Source organism: Lepus europaeus, chromosome X (genome assembly GCF_033115175.1).
Source record: "Lepus europaeus isolate LE1 chromosome X, mLepTim1.pri, whole genome shotgun sequence".
NCBI lineage: Eukaryota > Metazoa > Chordata > Mammalia > Lagomorpha > Leporidae > Lepus > Lepus europaeus.
In genome coordinates, this window is record NC_084850.1 from 34,817,462 (window position 1) to 34,838,512 (window position 21,051).

At 37.7% G+C, this 21,051-nt stretch overlaps 1 pseudogene; it reads left to right on the forward strand.

Annotated features, from left to right (window-relative positions):
* Positions 1–2,147: 2,147 nt before the first annotated feature.
* LOC133752550 (large ribosomal subunit protein eL34-like) overlaps positions 2,148–21,051 on the forward strand; it is a 29,380-nt pseudogene continuing 10,476 nt past the window's right edge.

Here is a 21,051-nt window from a genome sequence, read left to right on the forward strand (position 1 = left end):
ACAAGCTAAGCATATTAGGGGCTTAAGCAGTAAGAACACTGGCAGGAAAAGAAGGAATGGCTAAAGATGAATTTTAAAGTAGTGCAATACTTTGGTGAAACAGATTATTTTGAAAGGAGGATTTTTTTCCAGCATTCTTGAAGTCACACAATCAATTATTTTTCTTTTGCATAAGAACAGAACAGGTTGAACAGGTTGGTAAAGCTTTGAAATCACATTTCAAACTAATACAAAAATACATCACTGAGATTTCTGCTACTATTGAATAATGAATAACAAAAAAAACCATGAACAACAGATTAAGTATTCCAGCACATCTGACCTTTGTCTATCATTCATCCTTTACAATATAGACGCGGATGCCTGCACATGCACCACACATGATCATATATACTTTGAATGTCAGGAAATCAGACATTGAGTTTTTATGCTCTGAGACAGAGTATTCAAAGACCTGGCTCTAATCGCTGTGTCAAGAAGAGTATAAGGCTGTGAAAGGTGAAGGCAAGTATGTGCTGTATTGCTGCTAGGAGGCTAATGAGCTGCTGACATGCTGAAAGTTTTCCCTACTCACAATCTCATACCACTACTTTCAATGACTTCTTGGTCGATTCTTAATACCTTCACCCACATATTCCGACTCATTCTAACTCTGAATGTAATCAGCTCATCTGCAATTTGAGCAAGTAAAGATATTACAGACTGGAAACCACTGTGCATGTAAAGACATATGCACACACACACACACACACAGCCTGAGGTTTGTCCTGTGATGAGGATTATTTTGTGCTGAGTCATGCACACTTTCTTGTCACATAATCACTGAAATGGCTTCTGCCTTTTAATTTCTACATCTTCTGGATATTGAAACGTATCTAGCATGAAGTAGGAACTCGAATATTATTAGTGGAAAGATAAAAATAATATATTTAAACATATAAAAATTTAGGATAAACCTTTTTTCTGTAGGAGTAATTTCAATAAAATCAAAGATGAAAAAGGAAACGTAACAACAGACACCACAGAAATAAAAAGAATCATCAGAAATTACTACAAGGACTTGTATGCCAGCAAACATGGAAATCTATCAGAAATGGATAGATTCCTGAACACATGCTGAAGTAGGGACTCCATTTTGGAGAACCTGAGATTCCATTCTGGGAAGGTGCTCCCCCCCCCCCCCCCACCGTGAGACTCTGGTCTGAAACTATGATCTAAAACAGTTAAACAATAGCAGTCCACTACATCACACTTGGCAGAGCATAGAAACACCCAGCATGATCGCTCAAGCTTGGAAGTGGATAGGCTACACCTGGGTTAATGATAAAAATGTAATTTGTCTATGTCCTACATATGATTAAAACCAATACCTGGATTAATGTCAAGATTATAATTGGAATTGTTAAGATTGTAACTGGTATTGTGAAGATTATAATTGATACTAGTTTTGTATAAGTTTTAGGTCAGCTTGACCCCAGTAACCATGTATTCCCCCCGATCCTAGCAACCATGTATTCCCCTCCCGATTTTATGGTTTTTGCCTTTATAAACCCTGTTGCTTTGGGCTTCAGGGTCAAGAGTTCTTTAGGGCATGAGCCCACTCTCCACCGCCGGCAATAAAGGACCATCAAATTTTATCAATGTGTGGAGCTCCTTTGTTTGCACTCGCTCAGGTACAACATTTTGGAGGCCCCAGCGAGATATGGAGACCACCCCCGGGAAGACCTCGCTCTGATTCTTCCAGGTTGGTGCTCTGGCCATAAGGAAGGCACCCCCTGATGGTGTTCCAGGGCCCCGTGTCCTGATTCATCGACCTGGAAGGCTCGGCTCGACCTCTTCACCGACCAATTGGCCTTAGGTCCTCTGGTAAGTCGACTCCTGTTTTCTGGTGGCGCCTTCTGAGTATTGGGGGTCTGATAAGACACCAATACAGTCTCCGTTCCTTTTGAGCGTGACGGCATTAGGACGGGAGACTCTGGTCTGGTTAAAGAAAGGCCTATCCTGGATGTACTGGTTTCTGTTCCTGTTTTGTGGCCACTTTCTGATGCACTGTCTGCATCCTCAATCTTGGGAGGAAAACTCTCCCTGTCCTGCCTGTTTGTCTCCTTTATTCCCTTGTCTCTGGAGTCTCTGTTCCTTCCCTGAGCATGGGCTCTGCTCAGTCTACGTGGACACCTTTTCAGGGTATGTTCAAAATTTTCTCTCTTTTAAATCTAAAAAGATTGCTGCCTTAAAAATTGCCTTGTAACTTGCCAACGTTTTGTGGCTTCATTTTTACAGATCTGCTTGAAAAATAACAATGGGTGATCAGCCCTGAAGTGGATTTTTTCAATCTCTGATTTATGTCATTGATTTCTAGCTGGAGTTTTATAAAAAGAGTAAAATTCCATGTAAATGCAATTTTGACCTTAATTCAGATAAAGGTATGATACAATATCAACATGTTAAGTCACTGAGGTATAACAGCTAAATATAAAATAGGAAAAGTTAAATGAGATAAATGTCTAACAAAAATGTTTTCATTAGGGCCCATATATTAAAAAAAAATCAAGACTGCTTAAAAGTAACTAAAGTTAGAATTTGATGTGTTATCTTATTTTAAAAATGTTGCCTTAATTTACAGAATTTTAAAGGAGTATTTTGATATAAATCTAGAATTCAGCAGATAAAAAGACCACAAGTATAAAACTGTTCTTGGTAAGGAGAAACAACAACAACAAAAAAACCGGTTTCAGTTGTAAAAAGAGGTTTTTAAAAAAACAAGTTTAACTTGTAAAAAGGTGTAAAAAGGTCACCATTTTTTGGTATCCTCTTCTATTTCTTTCTTTAAGGTTTTGTAATTTTCATTGTAGAGATCTTTCACTTCCTTGGTTAAGTTTATTCCAAGCTATTTGATTGTTTTCCTAGCTAGTGTGAAGAGGATTGATCTTAGAAGTTCTTCCTCAGCCGTGGCATTGTCTGTGTATACAAAGGCTGTTGATTTTTGTGCATTGATGTTATATCCTGCTACTTTGCCAAACTCTTCTATGAGTTCCAATAGTCTCTTAGTAGAGTTCCTTAGATCCCCTAAATAAAGAATCATATCATCTGCAAAGAGGGATAATTTGACTTCTTCCTTCCCAATTTGTATCCCTTTAATTTTTTTTTTTTACCTGCTAGCTGTGGCTAAAACTTCCAGAACTATATTGAAGAGCAGTGGTGAGAGTGGGCATCCCTGTCTGGTACCAGATCTAAGCAGAAATGCTTCCAACGTTTCCCCAGTCAATAGAATGCTGGCCGTGGATTGTTCATAAATTGCTTTGATTGTATTGAGGAATGTTCCTTCCATACTCAGTTTGCTTAGAGTTTTCATCATGAAAGGGTGTTGTATTTTATCAAATGCTTTCTCTGCATCTATTGAGATAATCCTATGTTTTTTCTTCTGCAGTCTGTTAATGTGGTGTATCACGTTGATTGCTTTGCGAACATTGAACCATCCCTGCATACCAGGGATAAATCCTACTTGGTCTGGGTGGATGATCTTTCTGATGTGTTGTTGCATTCTATTGGCCAGAATTTTATTGAGGATTTTTGCATCTATGTTCATCAGGGATATTGGTCTGTAATTCTCTTTCAATGCTGCATCTCTTTCTGGCTTAGGAATTAAGGTGATGCTGGCTTCATAAAAAGAATTTGGGAGGGTTCCCTCTTTTTCAATTATTCTGAATAGTTTGAGAAGAATTGGAGTTAGTTCTTCTTTAACTGTCTGGTACAATTCAGCAGTGAATCCATCTGGTCCTGGGCTTCTCTTTGTTGGGAGGGGCTTTATCATTGTTTCAATTTCTGTCTCAGTTATGGGTCTGTTTAGGTTTTCTATGTATTCCTGGCTCAATTTAGGCAGGTTGTATGTGTCCAGGAATCTATCCATTTCTGATAGATTTCCCTGTCTGCTGGCATACAAGTCCTTGTAGTAATTTCTGATGATTCTTTTTATTTCTGTTGTGTCTGTTGTTAGTTTCTTTTTCATCTCTGATGTATTTTTGGGTCTTTTCTCTTCTTTTTTTAGTGAGTTGGGCCAATGGGGTGTCAATTGTATTTACTTTTTCAAAAAACCAGCTCCTCATTTGGCTGATTTTTGGTAATCTCTTTTTGGATACCATCCTGTTGATTTCTTCTCTGATTTTATTAATTTCTCTTCTCCTACTACATTTGGGTCTGCTTTGCTGTAGATTTTCTGGATCCTTGAGATAAATTGAAAGCTCATTTATTTGGTGCCTTTCCAATTTCTTGATGTAGGCACCTATTGATATAAACTTTCCTCTTAACACTGCTTTGACTGTATCCCGTAGGTTTTGGTATGTTGTGCTGTTATCCTCATTTACTTCCAGAAAGTTTTCCATTTCTCTTTTAATATCTTCTATGACCTGTTGTTCATTCAGGAGCATGTTGTTCACTCTCCATGTGCTTGCATATGCTCTAGGGATTCCTGAGTTGCTAATTTCCACCTTCATTCCGCTGTGGTCTGAGAAGCTGCATGGTATGATTCTAATTCTTTTGAATTTGCTGAGACTTGCTTTATGGCCTAGTATGTGGTCAATCCTAGCAAAGGTTCCATGTACTGATTAGAAGAATGTAAATTCTTTATGTGTAGGATGAAAAGTTCTGTAGATATCTGTTAGATCCATTTGGGCTATAGTATCATTTAAATCTACTGTCTCCTTGTTGATCTTCTGTCCTGTTGATCTGTCTATCTCTGAGAGTGGAGTATTGAAGTCCCCCAGTACTATTGTATTGGGGTCTAAGTCTCCCTTTAAGTCCCTTAACAAGTCTTTTAAATAAGCTGGTGCCCTGTAATTAGGTGCATATACATTGATAATCATTATATCTTCCTGTTGAACGGATCCCTTAATCATTATATAGTGCCCCTGCTCTTTGTCTTGCTCGCCTTTGAGGGGTGAGCGGAGAGAGAGAAACTTGTGTCCATATAAGTCACTTTTTTTCTCTCTCTCTCTCTTCTAGTTAGCCTGGTGAACTTTTCCCCACAGAGTTTCAAGCCTCGTTCCCTCTAGTCTCCTCTTTCCACTTGCCCGCCGGTGTCTCGGGCTATTGAGGTTCGGCTCACCTCACGTTCCAGTGCTGGTGTGTTGAGTCTGCCGCTGGTGTCCAAAATTGTGGGCTCCCATGCTCTCCACGCAGGTCCACTGTGAATCACCAGTTCCTGAAGAGTTTCCTCTGCTGTTTCTTCTCCTACTCTTCCTTGAACTTGCAGTGTCTCCCCTTTTATTAAACTGTCTCTTCCCGGACTATCAGTGTGCTCCCTTCCTATTCTGCCATCTTGCTGCTCTCTGCACCTTAATGTTTATTGCAGCTCAGTTCACCAAAGCTAAGACCTGGAACCCACCCAAATGACCATCAACAGTAGACTGGATAAAGAAATTATGGGACATATACTCTATAGAATACTATACAGCAGTCAAAAACAATGAAATCTGTTCATTTGCAACAAAATGGAGGAATCTGGAACACATCATGCTAAGCGAAATAAGCCAGTCCCAGAGGGACAAATATCATATGTTCTCCCTGATCAGTGATAACTAACCATGCATTAAAAAGGAAACCTGTTGAAATGAAATAGGCATTATGAGAAAGAGTGACTTGATTGGCCCTTGTCCTGACTTTTGATGTATGATTTAATACTTTAGCCCTTTTAGTATTTTTTTTGTTCTAGTTAATACTATTGGTTGTACTCTGTAATTAACACACAATTATTATTAGGTGTTTAAATTTAATGGAAACGTGATCCCTGTTAAATATAAGAGTGGGAATAAGAGAGGGAGGATATGTACAATCTGGGACATGCTCAAGCTGACTTGCCCCCAATGGTAGAGTTAGAAGCATGCCAGGGGATTCCAATTCAATCCCATCAAGGTGGCATGTACCAATGCCATCTCACTAATCAAAGTGATCAGTTTCAGTTCACAATTGATCATAATGATAGGTCTAAGAGTCAAAGGGATCACATAAACAAGACTAGTGTCTGCTAATACTAACTGATAGAATCAAAAAGGGAGAGAATGATCCAACATGGGATGCAGGTTACACAGCAGACTCATAGAAGGGCAGATGTCCTAAACAGCACTCTGGCCTTAGAATCAGCTCTTAAGGCATTCAATAGGCTAAAGAGGCCATGAGAGTATTTTAGGCATGGAAAGCCAAGACACTCTGGAAAAAAAAGACAGAACTAAATGAAAGATCTCTGTGAGTGAGATCCCAGTAGAAAGAATGGGCCATCAAAGAAGGAGGTACCTTTCTCTGAAGGGAGGTTTGAACCTCCACTTTGACTATGACTTTGTCTAAATAAGAGTGAAGTCGGCAAACTCTAAAGGCTTCCATAGCATTGGCAACTCATGACAAGAGCCTAGGGAGTTTACTGACTCCATAAACAAGAATGTCAATTTTTACGTCAACAACAGGAGTCACTGTGCACTTACTCCTCATGTAGGATCTCTGCCCTTAATGTGCTGTACATTGTGAATTAATGCTATAACTAGTATTCAAACAGTACTTTACACTTTGTGTTTCTGTGTGGGTGTAAACGGTTGAAATTTTTACTTAATATATGCTAAATTGATCTTCTGTATATAAAGATAATTGAAAATGAATCTTGATATGAATGGAATGGGAGAGGTTTCAGGACTTGGGAGGGTTGTGGGTGGGAGGGAAGTTATGGGGGGGAAACCCATTGTAATCCATAAGCTGTACTTTGGAAATTTATATTTGCTAAATAAAAGTTAAAAAAAATCATGAGTTAGAGCATGTAGCATGCCTCATGTAAATCATGTTGTATCCACTTCTAACTTCACATGCTTTTGTGGTAGCAGTTTCTGTTGATGTTTATTTTAGTGGAGAGATAGAGAGTAGGTAGAGGGGGAGAGAGAGAGAGAGAGAGAGAGAGAGCGAGAGAGAGAGAGAGTTTGAATTTGCCTGTTCACTCCCTAAAATCTTTAATGTCCATACTGAAACCGAAGTGGAGTGGAGAACTCAATTCAGGTCTCCCATGTAAGTGGCAGGGACCCAAATACTTGAGCCAACATTTGCTGCTTCCCATTGATCACACAATCAGGATGCTAGAATGAGGAGAGCAGCCTGGCACTCTGGTTTGTGATGTTGCCTAAACTTGCTGATACTCTCATTTTGTCAGATTCCTTCAATCTTACCTCCCAAAGGATATCTAGAATAAAGGGTGTTTTAGGGACTTCATAAATACTACACTTTCCCAGAGTTTCAATTTCTCTTTAAGATTTGAGAATTAATAAAAACATATTTAGGGGCTGGCATTGAGGAGTGGCAGGTAAAGCCACCACCTATAATATTGACATCCCACATGGCACTGCTTTGAGTCTCAAGTGTTCCCCTTCCAGTCCTGCTCCCTGATAATGGCCTAGGAAAATCAGTGGAGGTTATTCAAGTCCTTGGATCCTTGCCACAAATGTGAGAGACCTAGATGAAGCTCCTGGCTCCTGGTTTTGGTCTGTCCAGTCCTGGCCATTTCAGCAATCTGGAGAATGAACCAGTGGATGGAAGATCTCTTTCTGTATCTCCCTCTATCTTTGTAACTCTTTCAAATAAGTAAATGAATCTTTAAAAAAGAAAACATGATTTTGTTCTATTATGTACTTACTTATGCCTGAAACAGGTTGAATTTTACATATTTAAAATGAAACAAGTTATATTAAAAAACACTTCACTTGTACATTTTTGTATTAATTAATGTAATTATTCATTTGTAAGAGCAATAGAGAGACAGAGACAAACAGCAGGAGAAAGCAAGTGAATGAGAGAGATTTTCCATCTGCTGATTCAATCTCCAGATGACTGCAATGGCCAGATCTGGGCCATGCCAAAGACAAGAGTTAGAAACTTTGGCACTTGGGCCATTTTCTACTGCCTACCAGATACATTAGCAAGGAGGTGGATCAGAAGTGAAGCAGCCAGAATTTGAATCAGCACTCAAATATAGGCTGCCAGAATCACAAGCAGGGGCTTAAACATGGCACCACAATGCTGACCCCTTGTTTTCTTTAAAATAAGCTCCCAAAGACTCCATGGTGTATAAACTAACTTTCATTTTCTTTTGAGAAATATGACATTAAGTAATAATCTTCTATTCAGTTTTCATCATGTGTATATATGCTTTATGTTTCCAAATAGAATAAATCCCCAAAAGGGTAAGGACTGTGTTTCCTATGTCTTTAGCATTCCTATTAGAGCTCTTTATGTAAAGCCTTCAAGTATAAATTCTTAATTTTTCTCAATTTTTTCAAGGTGATACCTGACTCTACTGGATAGATGACAAGTCACAGCCTTAACAGAGTTTATCTCATTATAAATAGTGATGGGTACATATTGCCAAAATGCATGTATATTTATGCAAAATCTGCTTCTGGCAGATCTTAGCTAGCCCAATAGACTGACACAAAGTAGACAGAAAATCATATATCATGACAGGATGTTCCAAAAAGCTGTATGGCAGTTTTCTTTAAAGGACAAAAAATATGGTTCATTGCTTCTCCTTTAGCTTCCTGTGTCCTCATTTCAGACTAGTTGCAGAATTCAATAAAGAAGGCAAAAATAATCATGATGCACTTGGAAGGATTCTGGAGCTCTCTAATTTTGTTGACAGTGGAAGATTTTCCATTTGTTAGCATATTACAATTTTCATATCTTTTATCTTACCCTGCATTATCACTGAGTGCTACTGACATGGCTACTCAGCAAAATGAAACAATTATTTTCCCCACTGCATGGTCATAAAAACTTCCTTTTATAAGAATGGTAATATGAAGCCAAAATAGAACACCTGGTGGAAAAGTAATATATCAATTAACGTGGTGTTCTGCCAACATGGTATGCAAATAAAATAAGTTGATTTCACACATGTATGTATGCATCTCTCTGTGTGACTATATGTGCGTATATGTATATGCATAAAGACACACACACACACACACATATATATAGTACATACATATACATACATAGACACAGATTCTATAAATTGTGTAGTCTAAATATTTGATGGGTGGGGATTGTGTAAGTACACCCTGAAAAGCCCTACACTGTTTAAACAGAGTTAGTTATCAAAAAAAATTGTGAACTATACATTGTCCTCCTATATCCCATAAATTACTTGGTACTTCATTAATTGGTTGTATGCTATATATTTAACTTGCAACATTGCCTACTGTCTTTCTTCTCATCTCCCACATTTTCTCTTGCCTTCTCATGTCCTATCCCTAGCTTTCCTTTGAAAATTGTGCTGCCTAGTAATTAAAATCAGAGACAAAGATTCAAATACAGCATATATATGAGAATAGGAGAGTGCTATCCAGATCAATATCCATGGAAGGGAATAGAAAGGAAATGTGGTTAGGCAAAAAGAAAGGTTGAGTACCACAGAGTTCTAATAAATATCTCAGTGAATTCCACTGAAATTGGTTTTCATTATTGGTCCTGGGTAGGGCAAAAAGCCTTGAAACCCTTTGTAAATCATCTTTGATTTAAGCATCCCCTTGAGTGAGTGATTTTTATTTTTTACCTTTTAGTAGCTAAGTGACCAAGTCCTTAATTCCTGAGGGGGCTCTGAGTGGTATAACAGACCGTTTATCTCACTTTCCAATAGGGACAATATTTTGAGATTTTTTTTTCTATGAACTTTTTTATTATTCTGTACATAGGACATTTTGTACAAAATATGAAGTCTACATTTTTATTACTTATTACCATAAAATAAAGATACAATGTATGTACAATATTAAAAGGAAGCCATACTAAAGCCACACTAAAAAGACACTCGGAATAGTGACACTTGAAAGGCAGAGAGAGAGAGAGAGAGATTCTATTAGAGAGAGAGAGATTCTGTTTACTCATTCACTCCCCAAATGGCCTCAATAGCAGGGACAGGGGCCAGACTTAAGCCAGGAGTCAGAAATTGCACCCAGATCTCCCCCGGTGGCTGGTGGAAACTTGAGTACTTGACCCATCAACTGCTGCTCTCCCAGGCATATTAGTAGGGAGCAGGATTGGAAACAAAGTAGCCAGGACTAAACTGGCACTACAATGTCAGATGTGGTCTTGCAAGCTATGGCTTAACTCTCTGAACCAGAACACCCACCCTTTCATTGAGAAACTTAACTCATAACTAATTTTCAGAATGTATTAAAGCAAATTAAATTCTCTGAGCTTCAGTTTTCTCAGCCATAGAATGTGACTAATAATGTCACTCAGTTTGTTAGGTTTTTATGATCGTTCAATAACATGATCTGGTAGATTATTTACTACAGTGTTTGGATGACAGGAAGTATAAAAATGTAGAAAGAGGTTAAGAGAGGTTTGGAATAAAAAATATCAGAGTTTACATCCTAGCTTTGTTTCTTACCATCTGTGTGACTTTGGGCAAATTATGTAACCCGTGTAGATCTATAAACTGGTGATAATAACAGTGTGTACTTCATGAGGTTGCCATGAAAACTGAATGCAAAGATATGTGAAAAGTACCTAGCATAGCACCTGGCACATAATTACTCTATAAGATTTAGCTATTACTAAATTAATCTTCAGCAAGTCACAACTCAAGCTTCCTAGTTTACACTGCAACATGATCCAAAAGATACATTTATTCTGTCAATATTCAGGTTCTCTATAATTTAACATAAATTAATAATAAAATATATTTGAGGAACCCAAAAGTTCATTTCAATTGAAGACTTGACTGAGGAATACTAGAGATAGAAACCTTATATTTTTTCAAGCATTACTGAGGTATAATTGACAAATAAAACTTGTATATATGCAAGATGTATAACATGTTTTTTGAAATACATATACATTGTGAAATTACCACAATCAAACTAATTAAAATATCCATCACCACATATAGTAGGCAGGTTTTTTTTGGTACATGTGGTATTAATGCTAATGATCTACTCTTTTGACAAATTTCAAGCATTCATTGCTACTAACCATAGTCAGCATGTAGTAACCTAGGTCCCTAGAAGACACTCATCTTATGACTAAAAGTTTGTAGTACTTTGATCAATATCTCATTTTTCCCACCTACTCCCTAAAAAACTCCTGGTAACCACCCTCCTACTCTCTGTTTTTATGAATTCGATGTTTTAAAATTCCATATATAACTGAGATTGCATAGTATTTTCCTTCCTGTATTTAGATTATTCTACTTAATGTAATGTCTTTTAGGCCCATCCATGTTGTCACGTATGGTAGAATTTCCTTCTTTTCTAGATGAATAATATTTCATTACATATATATGAGTCATTTTCTTAATCAATTCATCTGATTATAGACAGGTGATTTTCAACCTCAGCCATTATAAATAATAATGTAATGAATGTGGGAGTATGAACACTTCTTTGAAATAGTGATTTTATTTCCTTTGTCTAGATATACCCAGAAATGGAATTGTGAGATATGATTAATCTAATTTTAATATTTCGAGGAACCTCCATTCTTTTTGCTGTAATGACTGTTCCAACCTATATTACTGTTAATAGTGTGAAAGTGTTCGCTTTTCTCCACATACTCACTAATACTTGTTATCTTTTGACATTTTGATAAGAGCCATGTTAACAGTTGTGTAGAAATATCCCTTTGTTTTTTATTTGCTTTCCCTAATAATATTAAGCACATTTTGTACAACTGTTGGTTATTTGTATGCCTAGAAAAATGTCTATTTTACTCTTTGCCTATTTAAAAAATAGTGTATTTTGATATTGAGTTGTATGAATTATTTATATATCTTGGATACTAGCCCTTTATCAAATATACAAAGATGGTTTGCAAACTTTTTATCTTATTCTGGGTTTTCCTTTCCTTTTTTGTAAAAAGATTTATTTATTTTTTGAAAGGCAGAGTGTGTGTGTGTGTGTGTGTGTGTGTGTGAGAGAGAGAGAGAGAGAGAGAGAGAGAGAGAGAAAGAGAGAGAATCTCCCATCCTTTGTAGATAATTGGCTGACTTATATGGGTGGACTTATGATGGGCTCTCCCTTCTGTTCACTAGTATAAGTGTCTGTTTTATGCCAGTATCATATTGATTTGGTATACCATAGGTTTGCAATATAATTTAAAGTCAGGAATATGGAGTCTTCAGGGTTGTTTTTTTGTTTTGTTTTGTTTTTTTGTTTTTGTTTTTGTTTTTTAGCTATTTGTGATCTTTGGTAATCACATACAAATTTTAGGATTGTGTTTTCCGTTTCTTTGAAAAATGCCATTGACCTTATTGATAGGTATTGCATTGAAACTGTGTATTGCTTTTGTTTCTACAAACTATTTCACGATAATAATTTTTTTCCAATCTATTCACACAGGATGCTGTTTCAGTTATGTACATATTTTTCAGCCTCTTTCATCAATATTTCATAGTTTTTAATGGGCAGATCTTTACTACCTGGTTGAATTAATATATTCAATAATTTTTATCATTTTGATGCTTTTCCTTTTTTTAAATTTCTTTCTCAGGTAGTTCATTGGTAGTGTATATAAATGTAATTGATTTTTGCATGTTGTTTTTGTATCTTGCAACTGTAATTAAATCATGTATTTGTTCTAACAACTCTTTTGTGAAGTCTTTAGCATTTTCTATATATGTGATCATGTCATCTACACACAGAAACAATTTTACTTTTTCTTTTCTGATTTGGGTATTCCTTTTAATTATTTTCTTCCCTAATTGCTCTGGCTAGTCATTTCAATACAATGTTGGGTAGAAATTTTGATAGTGGGAAATCTTATCTTGTTCCTAATCTTGGAGCAAATATTTTCTGGTTTTGACCACTGAGAATGATGATATTAGATGTGGCCTTGCCATATATGGCCGTTAGTATGTTGAAGTACATTCATTTATACTTTGTTGGAAGTGTTAATCATAAAAATAATTTGAATTTCTTCAAATGTTTTTGCTCTGCATCTACTGAGATGATCATGATTTTTATGCTTCATTCCATTAATACTGCATATAACTTTTATTGATTTGTATATGCTTAACCATCCTTACATCCTAGGGATAAATCCCACTTGGTTGTATTATGGTCATTTTAATATGCTGCTGAATTTGGTTTGTTAGTATTGTGTTGATGATTGTATTTAAATTCATCAGCAATATTGCTATCTAATTTTCTTTTTGTGTGTGTTCTGGTCTGGTTTTGGTAGCAGGGAGATGCTGAAATAGGTCTGGAAGTATTCCCTTCTCTTCAATTTTTTTGCAAGTTCTTGGAAGGATTGGTGTTAACTCTTCCTTATATGTTTGGTAGAAATCTCCAGTGAAGCTATCTGGTCCTGGGCTTTTATGTTGGGAGATTTTTTTGCTAAAAATTCAATGTTTGTCTGTTCAGATTTTTCTATTTCTTCATGATTTCAGTCTTGGTGAGTTGTTTCTGGAAATTTATGTTTCTTCCAGGTTGTATACTTTCTTGCTCTATAATTGTTCATTGCCTATTGTGATCCTTTGTATTTCTGTGGTACAAGTTTTGATGTGTTTCTACTCTTTAATTTCTTATTTTATTTGTTTCAGTAGAGACAGATACTTTTTAGACCTCCTAATAGGCTTAATACCTGGGCATAGGTTTTCTCCTATTCTAATGGTAAGGACAAAATGATGTGAGATTAACAAAAACCTCAGAAAACATATCCTCTACATTTTAGGACTTAAATGGAATTCAGGAGAGATACAAGGTTGACCATGACAAAGCCCGTGGGACATTCTTTTCAACTTTGATTATGTGTGATAGCAAAGGAGAAAGGACCAGGTTACTTAAAGTAATTGATTGCTTTAATAAAATATAAATAAAAATTAAGGAACATAAATTGAGACATAACATGCTTCATTGCTAAATTATCCTTCAATTTTCCTAAGTGTCACATACTACAAATTCACTCAATTATTTTGAATGTGTTTTTGGCAAAGGAGAAAAACACTTTTGATAGCAGAGAATATTAACATCATAAAATCACTTGGGGAACTAACCATGTGATGTTTGCGTCCTCTTTAACAACACTTACTTGGAAATAGTTAATGATAGGGAGCTGACAACATTTTGGCTCTGAAAATATATTTTTGAAGTTTATTTGTTGTTTAATTACTATGTATATGCACCTCACCAATTGGTTTTCCTTCCTTTCTACCTACCTATCTAACCACCTACTGAGAGATAGAGACAGAAAGCTCCCATCTGCTAATTCACTCCCAAATGACCATAACAGACAGGCAAAACCAGGAGCTGGGAACTCAATCCAGGTCTCCCAGGTGGGTTGCAGGAACCCAATTGTATAAATCATCACTGCTGCCTCCCAGGGTCTGCACTGGTAGGAAGCTGAAATCATGAGCCAAAGTTGGGTATCAAACACAGGTACTCTGATATGGGACACTAGTGTTCTAACTGGCATCTTAACTGCTAGGCCAAATATCAGCCTCTGAGCCCTTGAAATTCATCAGGAGTAATTTAATTCATGTACTCTATGACAGCACTCTTATTTGTGTTTTTACAGCTATATCACACTACTGTTTCTTAATGAAAATACTGTCATTTTAAACCTTTTATCTTTCATTTGCTTGGTTATTTGTGGTAGAATGAGAAGGCCATGCCAAGATGGCCACTGGCAACCGAAACTGCCTGGCAACAGGCTGTGATTGGATGGCTTCAGAAACTGCCTGGCAACAGGGTGTGATTGGTTAGGGCATAGACTGCCCTTGACCGGATTGGCTGCCTTGGCTATATAAGCAGCTGTAGCAACTGAAATAAAGGAGTCTGCAGGCTGCTCGATTCTGGCCTGCTTTCACCTGACTCCCGGGGTCTGTGTGGTGACTCTGTGCCTCTTGCCCCCACCATGCTCCTCTTCACAGAAGGAATCAACCTCAACATCTGGCACAGCAACGTGACTGAGAGAGAGACAGCCAGCATGTCAGACTCAGCAAGGACCCCCTGGATTTCGGCAAGTAGGCACCTTGGTGTTTTGTGTGCTGTTCGGTTCTGAAAGGGTGAGCACAGAACCCCCTCCTACCCCCTTTTTGTCCTTGTCCTCAGTCTAAGAACCCAGGGTTAGGCACACACCACCCAGAAATGTACGTCGCTTCTCAGCTCCTCCTTTTACTTTTAGTTCACCTGGTGAATTCACATAAGGGACTGATCATCCCAGAATTGGGAACCAAGTCATCTTCCCTCACTCGAGAGAGGTGATGCTCCAGAGACACCGTGTGGGCATATGGTCTTGACCTAATGAATCAAGGAAGTCCCCCACTAAGCACAGGACATACGTACGATCTGATACACCACTGTCTGTTCCTCTAACGTAGGTAACCCCCTGCATAATGCCATCAGCTGCTGAGGTGCTAGGAATTTGTTTTGTTATGGCAGTAGTGCTGTGGGTGTCTTTCCTTTTGCTAGAGTTGGCATGGCATGCTGCTCTTAAGCACTCAAACATGGAAAAGATGACCCCTTCTCAGAAACCCACAGAGATTAACCACACATAGTGAATCTGTGAGTGATAAGAGCCTGTCATTCCAGGTCTCTGCCTCACAGACAACAGTTGATGACTTAGGGAGAGAGAGCTCCGACAGTGAACATGACATGACAGCAGACAATGCAGCAATGCCTATTAAGGCACCCCCCAAATACCCGTGGGATAAACTTAGATGACCTCAAGACAATGACCCGTGCAAGGTCATCTCATCTGCACCCAGTGAGGATCCCCACATTTGTGGCAGTCCCCAGGCACCCCAGGCTCTCAGGGCAGCCACTAGACCCCATCCCACCCACGTGTTTGCCGTTAATGTCGAAGTGAACATAGAATTCAGGCCCTGTATTCCAACACCGTTAAAAAGGCTTCTGCTAACCAAGGGTCGAGGATATGCTTTTGTCTTTCCAGAGAATGCAGGACAGCCCATTTGGGTACCAGCCAGAAACAACAAGCCTGCAACTGACAGCCAACCAGAGCCAGCTGAACAAGACTGAGAGTCTGCCTTGTTAGTGGATGCACCTGCCCTATCATCCTAACCTGAGGAACTGCCCATAGCCACATCCATGACTGTTTTATACCCCACTAGCTCTGTCAGCCACTCAGATGGCCCACAGCCTGTGTACAGTCATGCCATTCCTGATTACCATTGTTCCTCATTCCTACCACCATCTGAGGAAGCACTCCTGTGATCTCCCGTTGTGAGTGCTGGTTAGTCAATGACGGGTAAGATCCCCTGGGGGACAACCTAAGACAGGAACAGCCACCTACGGAGACCACATAGAATCGGGGTCAACAATGGTATAGCCAAAAATCATGCCTCCCGTTGTTCAAAAATAAATGAAAAGGGAGAAATATGGTGGAATGAGAAGGCCATGCCAAGATGTCCACTGGCAACAGAAACTGCCTGGCAACAGGCTGTGATTAGATGGCTTCAGAAACTGCCTGGCAACAGGGTGTGATTGGTTAGGGCATAGACTGCCACTTGACCAGATTGGCTGCCTTGGCTATATAAGCAGCTGTAGCAACTGAAATAAAGGAGTCTGCAGGCTGCTCGATTCTGGCCTGCTTTCACCTGACTCCCGGGGTCTGTGTGGTGACTCCGCACCTCTTGCCCGCACCACGCTCTTCCTCTCAGAAATGAATTCACCTTAACAGTTATTGATCCATTTTTTTCTTTCCTCCCTCCCTCCCCCCTCCTTCCTTCCTTTCATTTACTAATTCATTTATTCATCAAAGAGCTGACTGTGTACCAGCCACTGAGTGAAGTGTTTTTAATAGTACGGAAAAAAACAAGCAGTCTCCATGAACATGCTGTTAACTATTCTATTTGGGAGAAGACATATAATAAGTAGTTAAATTAAGAATCGCTGTAAGTCATAAAAACTAGCCATTATAGAGAATAACATGAGGTGGCTCATTAGGTAAATTTTAGGAAAGAGCTTTTTGAAGAGTTGACACTAAATTGGATTTTTTCTTTTTTTTTAACTTTTTTTTTTGACAGGCAGAGTGGACAGTGAGAGAGAGAGACAGAGGAAGGTCTTCCTTTTGCCGTTGGTTCACCCTCCAATGGCTGCCGCAGTTGGCGTGCTGCTGCTGGTGCACCGCGCTGATCCGATGGCAGGAGTCAGGGGCTTATCCTGGTCTCCCATGGGGTGCAGGACCCAAGCACTTGGGCCATCCTCCACTGCACTCCCTGGCCACAGCAGAGAACTGGCCTGGAAGAGGGGCTACTGGGACAGAATCCAGTGCCCCGACCGGGACTAGAACCCGGTGTGCCGGCACCGCAAGGCGGAGGATTAGCCTAGTGAGCCGCGGCGCCGGCTCCAAATTGGATTTTTTCTAAGTAACTCAAATTATTTGAAATCCCTGAAAATGATTGTTCTATCATAAATTAGCCATAATTTTGTAAAAATTATAACATAAATAATAGGAGAGAAGCAATTAACACACACACACACAGAGCCGCACATATGTTAAATCTGCAGAAGCTGTTATTCAAATATGTATTCTTCTGTAAAGTCAAGTATTTCCACCATTGTTCCAAGGAAATTAGAATCACTAAGTTATTAAAGATTAAGTAGATGGAAGGGCAAACAAGTTTTAAAGATAAGTTCTGAAGAGAAGAAAAAAGATTTATATTGAACAATGATGTGAATTATATTTGTATAAATTACAAATGTATTTGCTTCTGTATCAGCAATATGTGAAAATATTCATATTGTACCATGCACATAAAAAAGGTGCCATGATCTGGTGAAAGCATAACATACCAGAAATTGGAACTGCTTTAGAAAAACATATAAAATAGCTGTATTACAATTTACCCATCCAGTACAGTGAATTGTATATATAATAGATGCTCAATAAACAAGTGAATAAGTGAATTAATGAATGTAAAACACCATGGGTAAAATTATAAAAATGATAATTTAAACAGAATTTGTTGACAATAATGTATAACAACAAATTTTAATGATAATTTCAGTATTATTTTATAATATGTTGAGCCATAAAAAGAGAATGCAATGTTTGTAGATTATTACAGTAATGGTCCCCATGGATCACCCTTCTTGTATATATGCTCTTTTGTTCTATCCTCCAATATTGATTCTGAATTTACTGTGTGACTTGGACACAGAAAATCCTAAACATTAGACACTTAGAGGCTTTGAAAAGTGCTGGTGTAGTCAAATGTTACTTTTCGTGCTGCTTGGAAATAGTCTAACAACACGTGAAAAAGCCAGAGCCAGCATGTGAAAAAGCAATAGCAAGCCTCCTGAAACTAACGAGAGCATATATATGGAGAAGCTCTCGTCAGCCAAAGTATTCCAGCTACTCCAGTTATGGTCTGAATGCTCTAGTCAACACAGCTGTTGCCTACTGGATAAGAGAAGAGTAGCCACTGGTGATCTTCGCACAAATTGCCAAATCACAGAATTCTGGGAAAATAAATGGCTATTCTTTCAAGATACCAAGATTTTGGGTGCTTTATTATGAATCAATAGAAATATTTTTCACTAGATAACTAAATAAATGTGTGTATGTGCATTTGTGTAATACATCTTATCCATATCTATATTTTCACTTTTTTTATATTTTCTGAAATCAGAATACTTCTTACAATCAATATAAAGAGTTTATTTATTAAATTCTATTTTGTCATTTCTTTCTTACATTTTATTATTAAATTTAGTATTGCATCTTCCCATCAATCCTTAGTATCTTAGCTTGTGGAAATATGATAATTATATGGAGATATTGGTCCAAAACTTCATTAGATTAAAAATTACTTCAAAATGGGTTTGTGACATTTGCTGCAACATTTAGGTCACTTCTTGAGATGCCTACATTCCATAACAGAGTGACTGGATTAGAGTCCTAGTGCCACTCTCCATTCCAGCCTCCTGTTAATTTACACCCTGGAAGACAACAGGTAAAGGCTCAAGAAATTGAGTCCTTGCTACCATGGAGAAGTTCTACATTGAGTTACTATCTTCTACCTTCAGCCTTGGCTAGCCCTGACTATTTATGGGCATTTATAATGGACTGAACCAATGCAGGAAAATCTCCCTCCCCTGCCACTCTGTTTATTATCTCTCTGTCTCTCTGCCTTTGCAATAAAATCAATATTTTTTTAATTAAAAAGAAGTGGGCTTGTAGGTTGTCATCTACTAGATTTGAATGTGTCTAAACAAATCCATAAGTGATCTTATGAAGTTCATCAAACTGTTGCAAATTCCAGGTCTCTAGCCAATCAACCTAAGAACACTTTAGTACTTGAAAAATCAATGGATAATCTGGATTTTTCAACTCAACAGAATAAGCATTGGCCTTGTGAGATATATATATATATATATATATATATATATTAAAATAATCTTATCACAAGATCAAAAATCTATGAAGTAAACAAGGAGAGCCAATCAAAAGTCAAGTACTTGAATGAAGGAGTACCAAAATTAAAACTTGTTGGCAGAATTCTCTCCATTCTATCACTGAAATGGAAGCTCTTTCCTATTTCACTAAAATCAGAAAGCAACTTATGTTGAGAAGTGTATGGCAATTATGATTTTCCTGCACAGAAAGGTATGTTTGTGTGTGACTCATAATATCCTATAATTGATATGTTTTAGAAAATCATGATGTATATCTAATTGTATTTTGTCCAAGTGTTCATTGAGCTCCCAAATTGATAAAAAAATTCTATTTCATCTGAACTCATCTAAAAATTAATTGACTACTGTTGGATCATATAAGAATTCTAGGTTGTAAGTTAATCTTAACATATTCGCCTTTCACTAGAGCTTCTTCTAATACATGTCCATATTTGTGGAGGCCTTTCTAGATGGCAGTTGTATGGTAATTTCTGCCCAGCCTCCAGAGGGTTCATTAACTCTGAATAAGGTGAATTTCATATAGACAACACAAAATCAAATTCAAAATCTCCTATATTACTGGCTCAGGACTCTTACATATCACAGATGAATTCAGAGGTAAAAGCTTGGCATCCCATACATTATGGTATGCAGCTATTGACATAGAAAACATGGATTTTTTTTAATTTATTTATTTGAAAGGTACCATATTGCTATAATTAATCAGTGATATTATGAAAAAATATGTAAAATTTTGCATCAAAATAAACATATTTTCATCCCATTTTTTCTCTGAACTTTTTAAAACTTCAAAGACAAAGTTAGAAACAGAAGGAGAGAAAGAGTTATCAGTCACTGGTTAACCCACAAAGGGCCAAAAGTTGGGATTATGTTGAGCTAAAGCTAGGATCTGGGAACTCAATCCAAGTCTCTCATGTGGGTGGCAGAAAGCTAGTTACTTGAGCTATCACCACTGACTTTCAGCATCTATATTATCAGGAACCTGGAATCAGTATCCAGAAGTGGGTATCGAACCTAGCTACACCAGTGTGGGACACTGGTTTCTTAAGCCACTAAGCTAAACACCCATGAACTTTTTGAAGTACCTTCATACATCATAGCTCTACTACCACCATCCAAACATGATTCTTGCACTTCCAATCTATTTTGGTCCCAAGAGTACTCCTCAGTACGCTTTTTTGCATGCAAATGTCCACCTTAGCGTCTGCTTCCTGTGCAATTCAGTCTGCCATCATGTGGTATTCCGCCATTGTGATAACCCAATATCCTCTGTATATATTTCCTGCAATGTAATATTTTCTCATATTCTAAGGCCTTCTTTTATAAGGTATCAGAAAATCAGCTTCCTTATCTTCTTTTGCAGTTGGATGTGAGCATGTGCCCTAGCTTCTGCCAAGCAGATACATCCAGATAACAATGATTCATAAGTAGACAAGATAAAAGAATTTTTGGCAAGGTATACATTTTGTTTGCAAAGTTAATATCGGAGATAATTTGGGTAACAACAGTTTTGCTCATTAAGCTATTTCTGTAACATATTTCTAGGAATTAATCATGAAAAATTAGCCTCAAGTTTGTTTTTATAGCCCTTAACAATAATTTCATAAACTACCCAATATCCTTTAATAGATTCATGTTCTTTATG